The sequence below is a fragment of the Octodon degus genome, unplaced genomic scaffold (assembly GCF_000260255.1).
Source record: "Octodon degus isolate 3935 unplaced genomic scaffold, OctDeg1.0 scaffold00146, whole genome shotgun sequence".
Taxonomy (NCBI): Eukaryota; Metazoa; Chordata; class Mammalia; order Rodentia; family Octodontidae; genus Octodon; species Octodon degus.
Genome location: NW_004524722.1, coordinates 175,140 through 189,425, shown reverse-complemented (window position 1 = coordinate 189,425; position 14,286 = coordinate 175,140).

Sequence of the window (14,286 nt, the reverse complement as noted above, 5' to 3'; positions counted from 1 at the left end):
TATGCTGTTTTATCTTTAGAATAAACAGATACTTTATTTTTCATTAGAAGACTGCAAAGATATTTTATCTTACACTGAATGGAGATCAGTTTTATGTGCATAAATATGTAGGCTCTCTTCATTTTTTAAAATATAAATACAGCCATTGGTCTGGCATTGCTGAAAGTGATTCTAACAAGAGGCAGAGAGATGAGCCTTTTGAAATCTGTTCAAGCTCTGAGTGTATTTTTAAAAATGTTCTCATACAATTGTTTTAAAGGGTAGTAAATTCCTTTTCTTAAATTTTGCTAAATTCAGTTTAAAGGCTAAACTTAATCCCTAAGTTGTAATATATGAAAAAGAAAAAAACTCTTCTATCAATCTATTATCTATCTCTGCTCAGTTAGTGTATGAACACATCCAGAGCAAACATTCCCTCCACTCCAGTTTGCCCACATTTCCAGTCAGGTTGCTGCAGCAATCTTGTTTTTCACCTGGTGTCTCATTTCACTATTCAGTTCATTGTCACATCAAATTAATATCCAGAAACATGACTGCAGTTACATCATGCTTCCTTATTAGAAATTCTCTGGTTCTTCCTTTCTAAGATCTTGATTTTACTCCTATTCAGAGTAAGAATTTGTTTTTCTTTCATGTTCTTGATCTGAGTTTTTGAAATTGGTACGTGGTCATTTCTCTGTCCTCAGATTTTTTAGATTCAAACCTTCCTATGCTTTTAATATCACTAACCTTCACCTAGAATTGTTTTCTCTCCCCCTTCTGCCCAGATAAATTTTATCATCTCAAGCACAGTATACATCTTCCTTTCTTGTTTTAGGAGTTTCCATAATTCATTAGGCTAATCTATTTTTCTCTATTCAAAATAGTCCCAGAATCTGAAACCTGTTACATCAGATGCAAGTGTTTATTGTTACTATGTGTTTTTATAGCTGGTGCTTATATTCTGTCACATACTGTTTTCTCTTAATAGATGTCAATGTTCTCTCCAAAACTTTGTAAATTCATTGGAAATTCTTTGCTTTCTAATTCTTGACGTTTAGGTCCCTTGTGAAGAGCTGAGAATGTGACATTCACCATAGATGATCCCTAATTAAAAATGATTTGACTTACAAATTATCTCTAGAGTAGAAAACTTTTGCCTTCACTTGCTTCATACATTTTTTTCATTTGTTTCTGAGGCTTAAAATGTTACTGCTATGAAGAAATTTGCTAGAGCTTTAGAAAATACTGATATCAGATAATTAGAAACTAAAGAAATAATTTTAAGTTATGACACAATATAATAAAGATTCCTACACTGAACTATACGGGTGGAAGTATTGCATTTCATTTTTTTTTTTTGGCTAACTTAGTGAAAAAACTGAATTTTAGAGTCTAAAAGACTTGGAGATATTCCTTTTACATTGGATGACTTCATCAAAATTATTTTATGCAAGTGGTTATATAGGGAATGCTAGAACTTCAGCATAGTCATGCCAACATGTTGATTCTATTATATAAAGTATGAATCATCCTTATTTTTAGTTTTTATAATATGTTCTTGCTGATATTTGAGAACTCTAACATAACCTCAAAACTATTTAATATAGACTTCATTTTATACATAGGTACCTGAACCAAAGGAAAATCAAATTTATTGGTCAAGTTCATAAACCTAGTTAGTAGTGTGCTTTGGTTACTTTTCTCATTGCTGAGATAAAATATCTGACACCCAAACTTAAGGAAGGAAAGGTTTATTTAGCTCATAGTTTGTGGCAGTTTCAGTTCATGCTTGGAAGGCGCCAAGGCAAGGTGCTGTGACCAAGAACCAAGAGTTCAAGGGCACAGAAGACAGCTAAAGCAACAGCAGACAAAGGGGAGGTACAAGCCTCTTTTTCTTCCCTTATATTGTGTAAGGCTCTTGGCCCTAGTGTGGATGTAGCACTCACTCCCCCAATCCCAGCACTAGACACACAATGAACCAATTACAAACTCTAGGTTCAGTTGCCTTTGAAAATCCCATCTTCCATGACGACATGAGATTTTGAGTTGACACCCTGACATAAACCATAACAAAGCGCCAAGAATACAGCCAGGTGTTGGAGCCCATACTATGGTGTTCTCTGTCATCTTTTACCCTTTCCGCTGCATCATCACTCGTCATGATTCTCCTATGTTCTTGCTGCTTCCTTCCCTCCACCTCACATAGTGCTAGTTATCTGTATTTTTCCATACTTTGGCTTCATACAAGACAAAACATTGTCACTGTTTCTTCTATTGATTATGACTTTAATGTTGCTTCAGAACTATTTCTATTATTGAACTGGAAATCTCATTTAAATGAAACAAATACTGAACTGCTTTAAAAGCAAGATAAGAGGAAGCATCTGAATTAATACAGGGGAGTTTGATACAACTGTCTCAGGAGTTCAACTCAGAGATGTTTTTTGCATAAAAGCCCTAACTACAAAAGAGATGCTCATGATGGTACTTTCTTGAATGGATAGAATCCAGGATTGAAGTTTGCTTTGTACAAATCTAGGTGTATTGGTTGATATTTGTGTCAACTTGAGAAGAGCTTAACTAAATGGGCTCAGCAATTCCACACTCCAGGGTGTGGAGGCCCCGCCCTAGAGTGACTCATCACTTAGTGGATATAAAAAGGAATTGAGGAAGGATGGAGCATTCCACTTCCTTGGAGGAGCTCCAGTCTTTTCACCATCAGTTTGGACACCATCTCCTGGATTCTAGTGTAGACTCTTTGTCCTCCAGTTTACTGATGTAGACTCATTAGCCTTCTGTTACAGACCCATTGGCTTTCTGATATGGACTTGCATTGAACACTGCAGTGAGTTCCAGACCTGGGACTGAATTCTTCAGTCTCCAGTGTGTAGATGCCTTCTGCACCCTTCCTCATCCAACTCTGGTTGACTGTCATCAGCCAGTCTTATTATTTCTTATACATTTGTACATCTTTTGTTATATCTATTCATCTAGTAAATTCCTGACTGATATAATAGGGTATAGTGCTCTTTAATCAGCCAGCTATCTTTTATGCAAGTCTATTTAAAGAGAAAATTGAAAGCGGGTCTATTTTTTTTTTTTTTTTGAGACAGAGTCTTGCTATGTAGTTCAGTCTGATATGGAAAGCACTATGTAGCCCATACTGGTCTCTAAATTGTGGTGACCCTCTGAATAATCAAATAACAGGGAATAGGATGAAAAATGAAAGTGTTTGGTAATGGCACTCATAAAAGACAGAGACTCCCAAAACTTAGGAAGCTGAGGCTGGAGGATTTGTGCAAACTTGAGGCCAGCCCAGGTTACAAAGTGAGCTCAAGGCCAACCTGAACTGCACCACAATACCCTGTCAAAAAAAAAAAAAAAAAAGATAGATAGATCCTGTGAACAGAATTATTTGACCACATGCCTTTAAACTTTAAATAGCTATCTCTTATGAGGAGCCCCTTTCTGCGTATAATGGCAAAAAGGGAGCCCATGCTCTAGTGTTTGGTAACATCTTACCTGCTCCTCTTTGTCCCCATTGTACCTATCTTTTCAGCTTTCTACTGTCCTACTTGTTCTTTCTATTTTTACTTATCACATACCCCCATCTTACAAGTGTTTCTTTTCTGATTTTACGTTCGATATTTTTGATGTTTGCTAATGCGTTACTGGGTAAGAATGATGGAATTCAATATAGAGTGAGAGCTTATCTTTACTATTATAAAATAGAGTTTTGTGGTTTGTGTCTAGATGTCTCTCCAAACCTCATGCTGTGACCGGGTGTGGGGAGCCACAAGAGATCTTTTCAAAGCCAAAGGCATCTGAGGAAACATACAGATACGACTCTGCAGTCTAGAGCAGGTGTGCAATGGCATACATTTATAGAAGTGGGACATAGATAGTCATGCATGTGCTACATGGTTACAAGAACAAACAAGAATGTGAACCTTGATATTGGTGGCCACTATATACGGGCCAAACACTAAAGATGCAAGGAGATGACTTAGCAGATACCTCTGAGAGCTACCTTCTGCTGTGGTGCTTTGTCTCCCTAAGAAATTAGTGCACGTAGGGCCTCACACCATGCAAGCAGCCGTGCAGAGATGGTACCTGTACTTGACTCCTGCTCAGTCACAGGCTGAGATAAACCTGTGGGAATAGTGTGCCAATTAGATCTCCTGGAGGACAAAGGTGCCCACACAGCTGAGCACAGTGTCAGAAGGACCCCGCCCGCCGCAACTATGGCATGTGGACTATACCACAGGCACATAGATATGCTCTGGCTGCTGTGGATACAGCCACATGTGCAGGCTTTGCCTATACTCTTCCCTCTGCTGACCAAGCTGATGCCATTAAGGCATCACAATGGTTGACTGCTGCATATTTGATGCTGCTAGGGCTTGCATCTGACCAGTAAGCCCATTTCACAGGGGCCCAGGTACAACAATGGGCCAAAGATAATGATGTCAGATGACACTTCCATGTGTCTTACCTGCCACATTCCCCTGGTGTGATTGAGTAGTACAAAGAGCTTCTTAAAACCAAACTGATCCAGTTCACTTCGAAATTTGCCAGATGGGTGCAGGTGTAACCACAAGCAACTTAGTTGTTCAAGGACCAGCCCCAGTGTATGGGTGACAGCCTGTCCAATTACCCTTGAAAACAAAGCTAGTCTATCTTTGTATTTAACTCACAGAGGAAGGTCCTAAGAAAATGAAAAGGCCTTAATCTGTCTGGTGTTGAAACCTATATGACCAGAAGTCCACTACTGTTGGACTTGGGATTGGCTTACAGATGCTCTAGTGGAAAATTTGGTGTTTTTATTGGATTCCTGGGGAAAGAACTAAGACACACCATAGAAGTTCAACCCTGGACTTTAACATGGCCCTTGAGACCATTGGTGCATTCTCCACCTGATGCAGGATCCACCATTCTAAAAGGAAGTGATGTCACAGGCTGCTTGGCCCATCCTTCTGGGAGTGGTGGACCTAGCCTTGACTCCCTTCCTTATCCCTGGTAGCAATGGAAACTGAGGTTTGTTATTCTAAACTGGAGGACAAGATGGTTCCAGCCATAATACTTTCACAGTGTGAACATATGTCCTGTATCCTCCCAGCTGGGCAAGATATCCCTACAGTGTTTTCTCTCTCTGCCCTGTCCTTCTGAGCAGCATGAGCCATACTAACAGCATCATCTGCAGGAACACACATTTGGCCCTGTGCACCACCTGTCACACTGTTGGTATGTCTTGTGCTCCCAATTCAACTGCCTATAATCAGCAGGCTCCAACACAGAGTGCTGTCCCTGAGCAGCAACAGCTCATGGCAGCAGAAGACAGCAAAGGCAACAGGAGCAAAGGAGGAGGAGGAGGAGGAGCAGGCACCATTCACTCCCTTGTATGGTTTGTAGGGTGCAGGTTCTAGGCTGGGTGAGGCACTCATACCCCCAATCCTAGCACTAGGTGATGAACCAATCACAAAATCTAGATTCAGCTGCTGCTGAAAAGCCTCCTCTCCATGACCACAGGCGGCTTAGGGGACATGGGGATGCAGACCGTAACACATGCCATGACCTGCTGCCCCTCTGACTCAGAGCCAGCTGATTATACACGGAAACCACTATGAAGTATGATCTAAATAAACCTTTCCTCTTTACCTTTTGGTATTGTGTATTTTGTCTCAACAATAAGAAAAGTAACTTTGACAATTATTTCACCCCATAGCATAGATATTTCCCAAATGATGGCAAGCTGATGTCTAAAGCGGGTAACGATTTTATTTTCCTAAATTAAAATGGAGTGTGCATGCACATGTAAACTGGATTCTTAGTGTCATCTTTATCTTATGCAAAATATCTAACATGCAAGTATGTTAGAAAGACAAAGGTTAAATAAAATTGCTACTAATTGACAAAATGTGATTCAAGACTCTTTGCCCTGCTCTTACTATTAGTGCTCACCTTATACCACAGTTTCTGTAACCCAAGTTTTTATGTTGAAATCCTATCATCAATATGATGATATTAGGTGAAGGATTTCTGAAAGTGCTTGGATCCTTGAGCACATCCCATGGGAAGGGTATTAGTGCCCTTACCAAGGAGGGCCTGGAAAGTACCTTTGACCCTTCCATCAGCGAGAGCAGTGGTTTTTACTATATTAACCAGAAAGTAAGACTTTACCAGATGTATAATCTCTGGTGTTATGATCTTGAACTTTCCAGTCTTCAGAACTGTGAGACATAAATTTCTGGTGTTTGCATGTCACCCGGTACAATATTATGTTATGGTACATGAAAAAAATATAGCATTTTAGTATGGTGTATTATTATGAACGTAATGGTCCAGAGAGCCATTTGACATTGAATAAAAACTTTTAAAGAAACAATGGTGGTGGTACGCAAGGAAAGGAATGAAGCAAGAATCTAATGAAGCATAGCAGAAGCTACACAGTTATATTATTTAAATATAAGTGCTGCTTCAACTATGACTCCCCTTTTTCATAAAGTAAAAATGTCTCCTTTGATGATTAAATAAGGTCAAGAATGGTACTTAGTACAGCAATTATATAATTTATATCATTCATTCAGTTCCCTTTTGAATTATTCAGCCATTCATTTATTTTTTATGGTTTTTTTTTTTTTTTTTTGTGGAACTGGGGATTGAACTCAGGCTCTTGCACTTGCCAGGGAAGCACTTATTCTACTGAGCCATCTCCCCAGCCCCTCAGCCATTCATTTAATAAACAGAAAGTTCTAGTGCTTTTGTAACCCTCATTTCCTTTCAACACACATCTAATCTCAGTTTATTAATGCTAACTTTTATCCACAATCTTATCTTTTTAACTCTTAAAATTTTTAAGTTATAGCAAATATATGGAGGTGAGTTAAAAATCGTATTTCTTCAACTTAATGAATTGTAGACTGAGTACAAGTAAATTCAAAGGATATCACAGCATAACACCCCCAAATAGAACATCCTTCTATATTTCTCTTCTATGTAATAATCCCGACTGAGTAGTGACCACCAATCTAGATTTTTTATTTTTTTCTACTTTTATTATCTAATTTTTACACACTGTTCTTACTTTCCTGTTTTCTTTTTCAACACTATTTTGTTCATTTTATTTTGAAGAGTAGAAACAAAAGTAAAAATAAATAGCAGGTTTGTGTCTAGTTGCCCCACAAAGCCTCATGCAGCCATGGGGCAGCTTCTGCAGTTTGTGATTGACTCATGATCCAATGTTGGGATTGGGAGTGTGAGAGCCCTGAGGTAGATAATCTGCAGTACAATGCAAGGAGGGGAGAGAGTCTGGTTAGCTGCCTGAACTGCTGCCACTCCCTTTGCTCTCTGCTCTTTGTCACTGCAGTGAATGCTTGTTCTCTGCCATGTGCCAGTCAGCCTTAGAGGAGGCTGAGTATGGATTGAAACCTCCACTGACTGTGAGCTAAATAAACCTTTTCTTCCTTCATTTTGGGTGTCAGGTATTTTGTCCCAGCAACAAGACAAAGGTAACTGAGACAAAAAGACAGAAACATGGCAATATACAATAATACATATTTTACAGATTTTCAAAACAAGAATAGCAAATTAATAAAAGTTGTTACATTATCTTTTTCTCCAAATCTGTTGCTCAGATTAACAGATCTAGTTATGAAGGATTGGACAAATAATTGAATATTACCTCCTGCTTTCAAGAAATCTTAATTTTTTCATTGTCTTTTTAAAAATTATTTTAGGGGCCAGGGAGATGACTCAGTAGAATAAACACTTTCTGGCAAGTGCAAGGGTCTGAGTTCAATTCCCAGTTCCACCAAAAAAAAAATTAAGGACAGTATAATAAGGGATAAGATATTAAAAAACAGTACACATGTAGAAGACCAAGATGAGAGGTATTTAACTGTGGGTTTTGTATTATGTATTGCAGTCCTTGATGTACGTGCTCAGATTGCAGATGAAATCATACAGAGTTAGTCAAGGTGAAAATTCTACACAATTAACTTCTATTTTCAAGAAACTGAAGGAAATTATTAATACAAACATTTCAATCATCCAGTATATGTACTTGTATGACTTTACCCCCTTCCTTTTTCCCTATCTTTTCTTTCTCTCATCTTGATTTTTTTGTTTGTTTGTTTGTTTTTTGTTTTTTGTGGTACTGGGGATTGAACTCAGGACACTGTGCTTGCCAGGCAAGGGCTTATTCTACTGAGCTATCTCCCCGGCCTTCATCTTTGTTGTTTAATTCTTAAGTACAGTTTCTTTCTATTTTAGTATATCTGAGGTTTTATTTATTTGTGTATTTTATTTATTCGTATATTTTTATTTATTTATGTATTTCAGGTTTTATTTATTCTTTCAGGTTCTTACAGTAGGGAGATAATATGATATTTATAAATGTGGGCCTGATTTATGTCACTTATGTATATACCCTCTAGTTGCTTCCACTTACATAGAAAGTCCTCGAGTTTGTCTTTCTGTATAGCTGAGCAGTACTCCAATGTATAAAATACTACATCTTTTTCATCCACTCTTCAAGTGATGGACATTTTGATTGCTCCCTAGGCTTGGCTATGACAAATTGTGCTGCTATAAACATGGGTGCACATATATCACTATGGCCTGATATTTTCAGTTGTTTTGGAAAAACATCCAGAAGGGGAGTAGCTGGATTGAATGGGATCTCCAGTCCTAGTTTTTTGAGGAGTCTCCACACTGATTTCCATAGTGGTTACACCAGTCTACTTTCCCACCAGCAGTGGAGAAGGCTTCCTTTTCCTCACAGACTCTCCAGCATTTGTTATTAGTTTATTTCTTTATGATAGCCATTCTTTCTGTGATGAGATGGTATCTCAATGTTGTTTTAATTTGCATTTTTCAAATGACCAGTGCTGTGGAATTTTTTTATGTATTTATTTGCCATTTGTGTTTCTTCTTCTGAGAAGTAAATTCATCTCAGATGCCCGGTTTTAGATTGGGTATTTACATTTTGAGGGCCAAATTTTTTTTTCAGTTCTTTATGTATTCTAGATAGATGTCCTTTGTCTGTGTGATTGTTGGTTATAATTTTTCCCCCCAATTTTTGGGTTGACTTTTCACTCTGTTGGTGATTTCTCTTGACATGCAGATAAGATCTTGTCTCAACAATTTGGGCATGTGGGTTGTTTCTAGGATTTAGCTATGACAAACTGTGCTTCTATAGATATGGGTGCACATCTATCATTGTGGTATGATGCTTTCAGTTATTCTGGAAAAATAACTACTTGGCTTGAATGGGATTTCCAGTCCTAGCTATTTATGGCATCTACCCACTGATTTCCATAGTGGTTGTACCAGCCTGCTTTCCTACCAACAGTCAGAAGTTTCCTTTTCCCACACAGCTCCTCCAGCATTTGTTATTGGCCTTCTTCCTGATGTTAGCCATTTCTTCTTGGGTGAGATTGTACCTCTGTTTTGTTTAATTTACAATCCTTGAATGATCAATGATGTTTTCCTACATTTACTTGCCATTTGTATTTCTTCATCTGAAAATTGCACATTCTCATATGCACATTTTTGGATTAGGTGTTTGAATTTGGGAGGCCTGATTTTATTTATTTATTTGCTTATTTATTCATTTATTTATTTTTGTGACCAGCTCAGCTCATCCTGGGGTGGGGCTGGGGTGGCATGGGATGCCAGGGATCAAACCAAGGTCCCTGTGCTTTGCCTAAGCTTGCCTAAGCAGGCACTTTAAACAGCTGAGCTATCTTGCCAGAGGCCTGTCTTCTTCTTCTTCTTCTTCTTCTTCTTCTTCTTCTTCTTCTTCTTCTTCTTCTTCTTCTTTCTTCTTCTCCTTCTCCTCCTTCTCCTTCTTTCTCCTTCTCCTCCTCCTCCTTCTCCTCCTCCTCCTTTTACACCTCCTCCTCCTCCTCTTCCACCTCCTTCTTCTCCTCCTTCTCCTTCTTCTTTTGGTGGAAGCAGGGATTGAACTCAGACCCATGCACTTGCCAGGGAAGTGCTTATTCTACTGGGCCATCTCCCCGGCCCCTGAGACCTGCCCTTTAAAGCATAAAATTCTTTATATGTTTTAGATAAAGGATGTTTCACAAATATATACAAAAGATGTCTATAATTTTTTGCCAGTTTGTTGGTATTCTTTTTACTCTGTTGCAGATTTCCTTTGAACTGCAGAAAGTTTCCAACAACATCAGATCCAAGTTGCTGATTATTTGAAGCATTTCCATACAGTTTGGGTTTTGTTCATGAACTTTTCACCTATCCTTGTCTTTAATATTTATACCTACATCTTTCTCCAGAAAATTTAGTGTTTCTATTTTAATATTTAACTGAATCTTTGGTCCATTTTGACTGTGGTTTAGTGTATGACAATAGACCTGAGTCTTATTTCAGCTTTTGGCATGTGAAAGGCAAAGTGTTTCCAGTACCATTTATTTAAAAGGCTATCTTTCTTCCAGTGAACCTTGGTGCCTATATCAAAGATAAGATAGATAGTGTGTTTGCAGTTGTGTCTATATCTTCTAATCTGTTCCATTTTTCCTCAGGTTTGTCTCTATGCCAGTACCATGCTGATTCTATTACAGTAGCTTATAGTATAATTTCAGGTCAGGAATTGTGATACTTCCTGCCTTTTATGTTTTCCAGGATTCTAGATTTCTTCTGTTTCAAATGAATTTGAGGAATGTTTTCTCTAGCTCTGTGAGGTATATTAATAGCATTTTAATACAGATTGCATTGAATATGTACAATAATTTTGGGAATATGTCCATTTTCACAATGTTGGTTCTTCCTATACAGAAGCATGGAATATCTTTCTATTTTCTCAAATCCTTTTCAATCTCTTTTCTCAGAGTACCATAATTTTCACTTTATATAGCTTTTTCTTTCTCTGTGATATTGATTCCTAAGCATTTCTTTTTTTTTTTTTTTTGGATGTTATTGTGAAAGCTGTTTTCCCCTAATTTCACTCTCAGTGAATTTACCATTTGTGCACAAATTGTTGCTGATATTTGGCTTTTCAATTTGTATCCTTTTACATTGCTGAAGTTGGTGATTAAATCTACAAGACTTGTGGTGGAGCTTTTGGGATCTTTTATGTAGAGTATCATGTCATCTGTAAGTAGTGATAGCTTCACTTCTTCTTTTCCAATCTTTATTCTTTTTATTTCTCTCTCTTGTCTAATTGCTCTGGGTAATGTTTCCAGGACTATATTGAATAGGAGTGGAGACAGTGGGCTTCCTTTACTTGTTCTTGATTTTAGAGTGAAGACCTTTAGTTTTTGCCCATTTAGTATTATGTTGGCTGTTGGTTTCTCATAGATGGATTTTGTCAAGCAGAGATATAGACCTTCTATTCCGATTCTCTGTAGGTTTTTCTTTTTATCATGAATACATGTTGGACTTTGTCAAAAGGTTTTTCTGCATCTGTTGAGAGATCATGTGATTTTTTTGTTCTTGGCTCTATTGATGTGTCGTGTTACATTTATGGTCTTGTCATAAACATTGAACCATCCTTGAATTCCTGGAATGAATTACACTTGGTCATGATGTATAATCTTCTCAATGATTTGCTGCATTCTGTTTGTTAGCATTTTATTGAGGATTTTGACATCTGTATTCATTGGAGAGATTGGCCTGCAGTTTGTTTATTTGTTTTTTTAAATCTTTCTCTGGTTTTGGAATCAGAGTAATACTTGCCTCATGGAATGAGTTTGGGAGAATTGCTTTACTTTCAATTTCATTGAAGAGTCTGAGAAAAGTTGGCATTAAATTTCTCTAAATTTCTTGTAGAATTTAGCTCTGAATACATCAGGAACTGGGCTTTTCTTTGTTGGCAGTGCTTTTATTACATTTTCAATTTTGTTTCCCATTACTGGGTTATTCAGAGTTTGAGTATCTTTTTGACACTGCTTTGACATTTCATATGCATGTAGAAACTGTGTTTTCTTTGTGTTTTCTATCCTGTGAGAGTAAAGTTTTTGTAAGTACATATTGATGATTTTGGGAATTTCTCCAGCGTCTGTAGTAATTTCACCCTTTCATTCTTTATTGCATGAATTTGGGATTTTTTCTTTTCTTTCTGTGATTAGGTTGTCTAGGGGTTTATCAGTTTTATTTATTTTTTTAAAGAACCACCTCTTTGATTCATTTATTCTTTGTATTATTTGATTAGTCTCCACTGCATTAATTTCTGTTCTAATCTTTATAATTTCCTGCCTTCCTTGGGCTTTGGGCTTGACTTGCTTTTCTTTTTCTATGAGCCTGAAGTGCAGGATAAGATCAGTCATTTGGGCTTTTTCTGCTTTCCTAATGTGTGAATTTACCACTACAAATTTTCTTCTTAATACAGCTTTCATTATATCCCACAAGGTTTGTGAAGTTTATGCACATTTTCATTTGGTTGTAAATTTTTTTTTTAAATTTCTTCTGTAACTCACTGGTTCTTTAAGATTTTCTTATTTAGTTTCCATGTGTTCATGATGTTTTTATATAGTTTCTTTTGTCAATAATTTCCAGTTTCATTGCACTGTGGTCAGATAGTATGCATGGGATAACTTCAATTCCTTTGCATTTACTCAAGAATGCTCTCTGTGTTAGTATATGATTTATTTTTGAGAATGTTCCTTTTGTGTCAGAAGAATGCATATTCTGTTGTTGGGTGAAACACTCTGCAATGGTATATCAAGTGAATTTCTTCCCAAGTTTGGTATAGTTCTGTTATTTCTTTGGTGAATTTTGGTCTCGCTAATCTATTTCTTTGTTACAGTGATGTTTTAAAGTCCTCCACTACAATTGTATTGCTCATTTGATTTTTCATATCTGTTAAAATTTGTCTTACATAGGTGTTCATACACTGGATATATATATCCAGTGTCTTTGTCTTCAGTTTTCCCTTAACAAGTATGTAGTGAACTTTATCTCTTTGAATGATTTTTGGTTTGAAGTTGATATCAGCAACCAGAATAGCTATCATTGCTTTTTTCTGTATCATTGCTATCAGAATCTCTCTGTAAAGAGTCTATTCTATAAGCATCTCTCTTGTTCAGATATTTTTGTTTTGTTGTGTCCCAAGCTTTTATTTCTCTATTCGGAGTGTGGTATTGGTTTCTGCTTTGCCCTGTCCTCCATCCTGGAGTCTTCCAGGCAGACTAGTATGTCTAAGTTACCTCTTGCTGCCTCCATGCTGCAAGGATCTTCCTGTAGGTCTACACCTCAGTCTGGATCCCACTGAGCCTGGCACTATGCCCAGCTGCAGGCCTCAGTTCCTCTTCCCAGGACAATGCCACAAATTCCTTCTATTGGGTCACACACTGAACTACTCAACACCTGGTTCTGCCTGCTGGGTCACTCACAGAGCTGCTGTGCACCAAGTTTAGCCCCCTGCATTGCTCACTGAGCTGTTCTTAGACGAGTTCCACCTTCTCGGTCACATGCTGAGCTGCTCTGCTTAATTTTATTTACATGTATTTGTGTGCATATGTATGTTTAAATATGTGTGTGTCTATGTATAATTATATAGTTATTCAGCTGATATTTGCTTTTGTGTGGCTTTTACCCCTGTGTCTAAAATCAGCCATATTTAAAATGCAGCTTATTCACTTTCATTAGCATATGTTTCCTTAAATATTTGTATATTTTATTTCTTTATAGAATTGCATTTTAGCTGGTTTCACTTTGGGATTATAAAAGGTCATACTTTTCTACAGGATAGAAATGAAATGTGGAGTTGGATTATAATCCACACATATGTTGTTATTAATTTGAAACAGGCAATTATATTTCCCAAAGTACTTACTCTAATCTGTTCCTTACAGTGTTATATAAATATTCCTGCTGCTCAAAATCATCACCATTTAGAATTCTCATACTTTTTAGTTTTTTGTTGGACTTAGAAGGGACAACTATATTTTATATGCAGTGCATACATCATTATGTTATATCTATTATTTGAATATTCAGCAATGAAACAAATTATGTAAGGTAAATAAATAGAAAACTTTAACATTAATAACAGCTGACTAACATCGTGGACTTATGCTGTAATAGATACTGTACATACAGTGTGCCACTGAATCCCACCCTAATTGTAGAAATCATTTGTGAAGTCTATTGTAAAGATGAAGGAACAGCCACAGGCAGATTACCAATTTTGGCTAACACTGTAAATCTCACTAAGACTACAAAACTATTGGTTGAGATGCTAGAATTGTTAGCTGGAAGCATCACTCACATTTCGGAGCCAATTCTTAGCCACTCCTTCATTCTTTTCACTCTTTCCTTCTTCCTTCCTTCCTTCCTCCCTCCCCC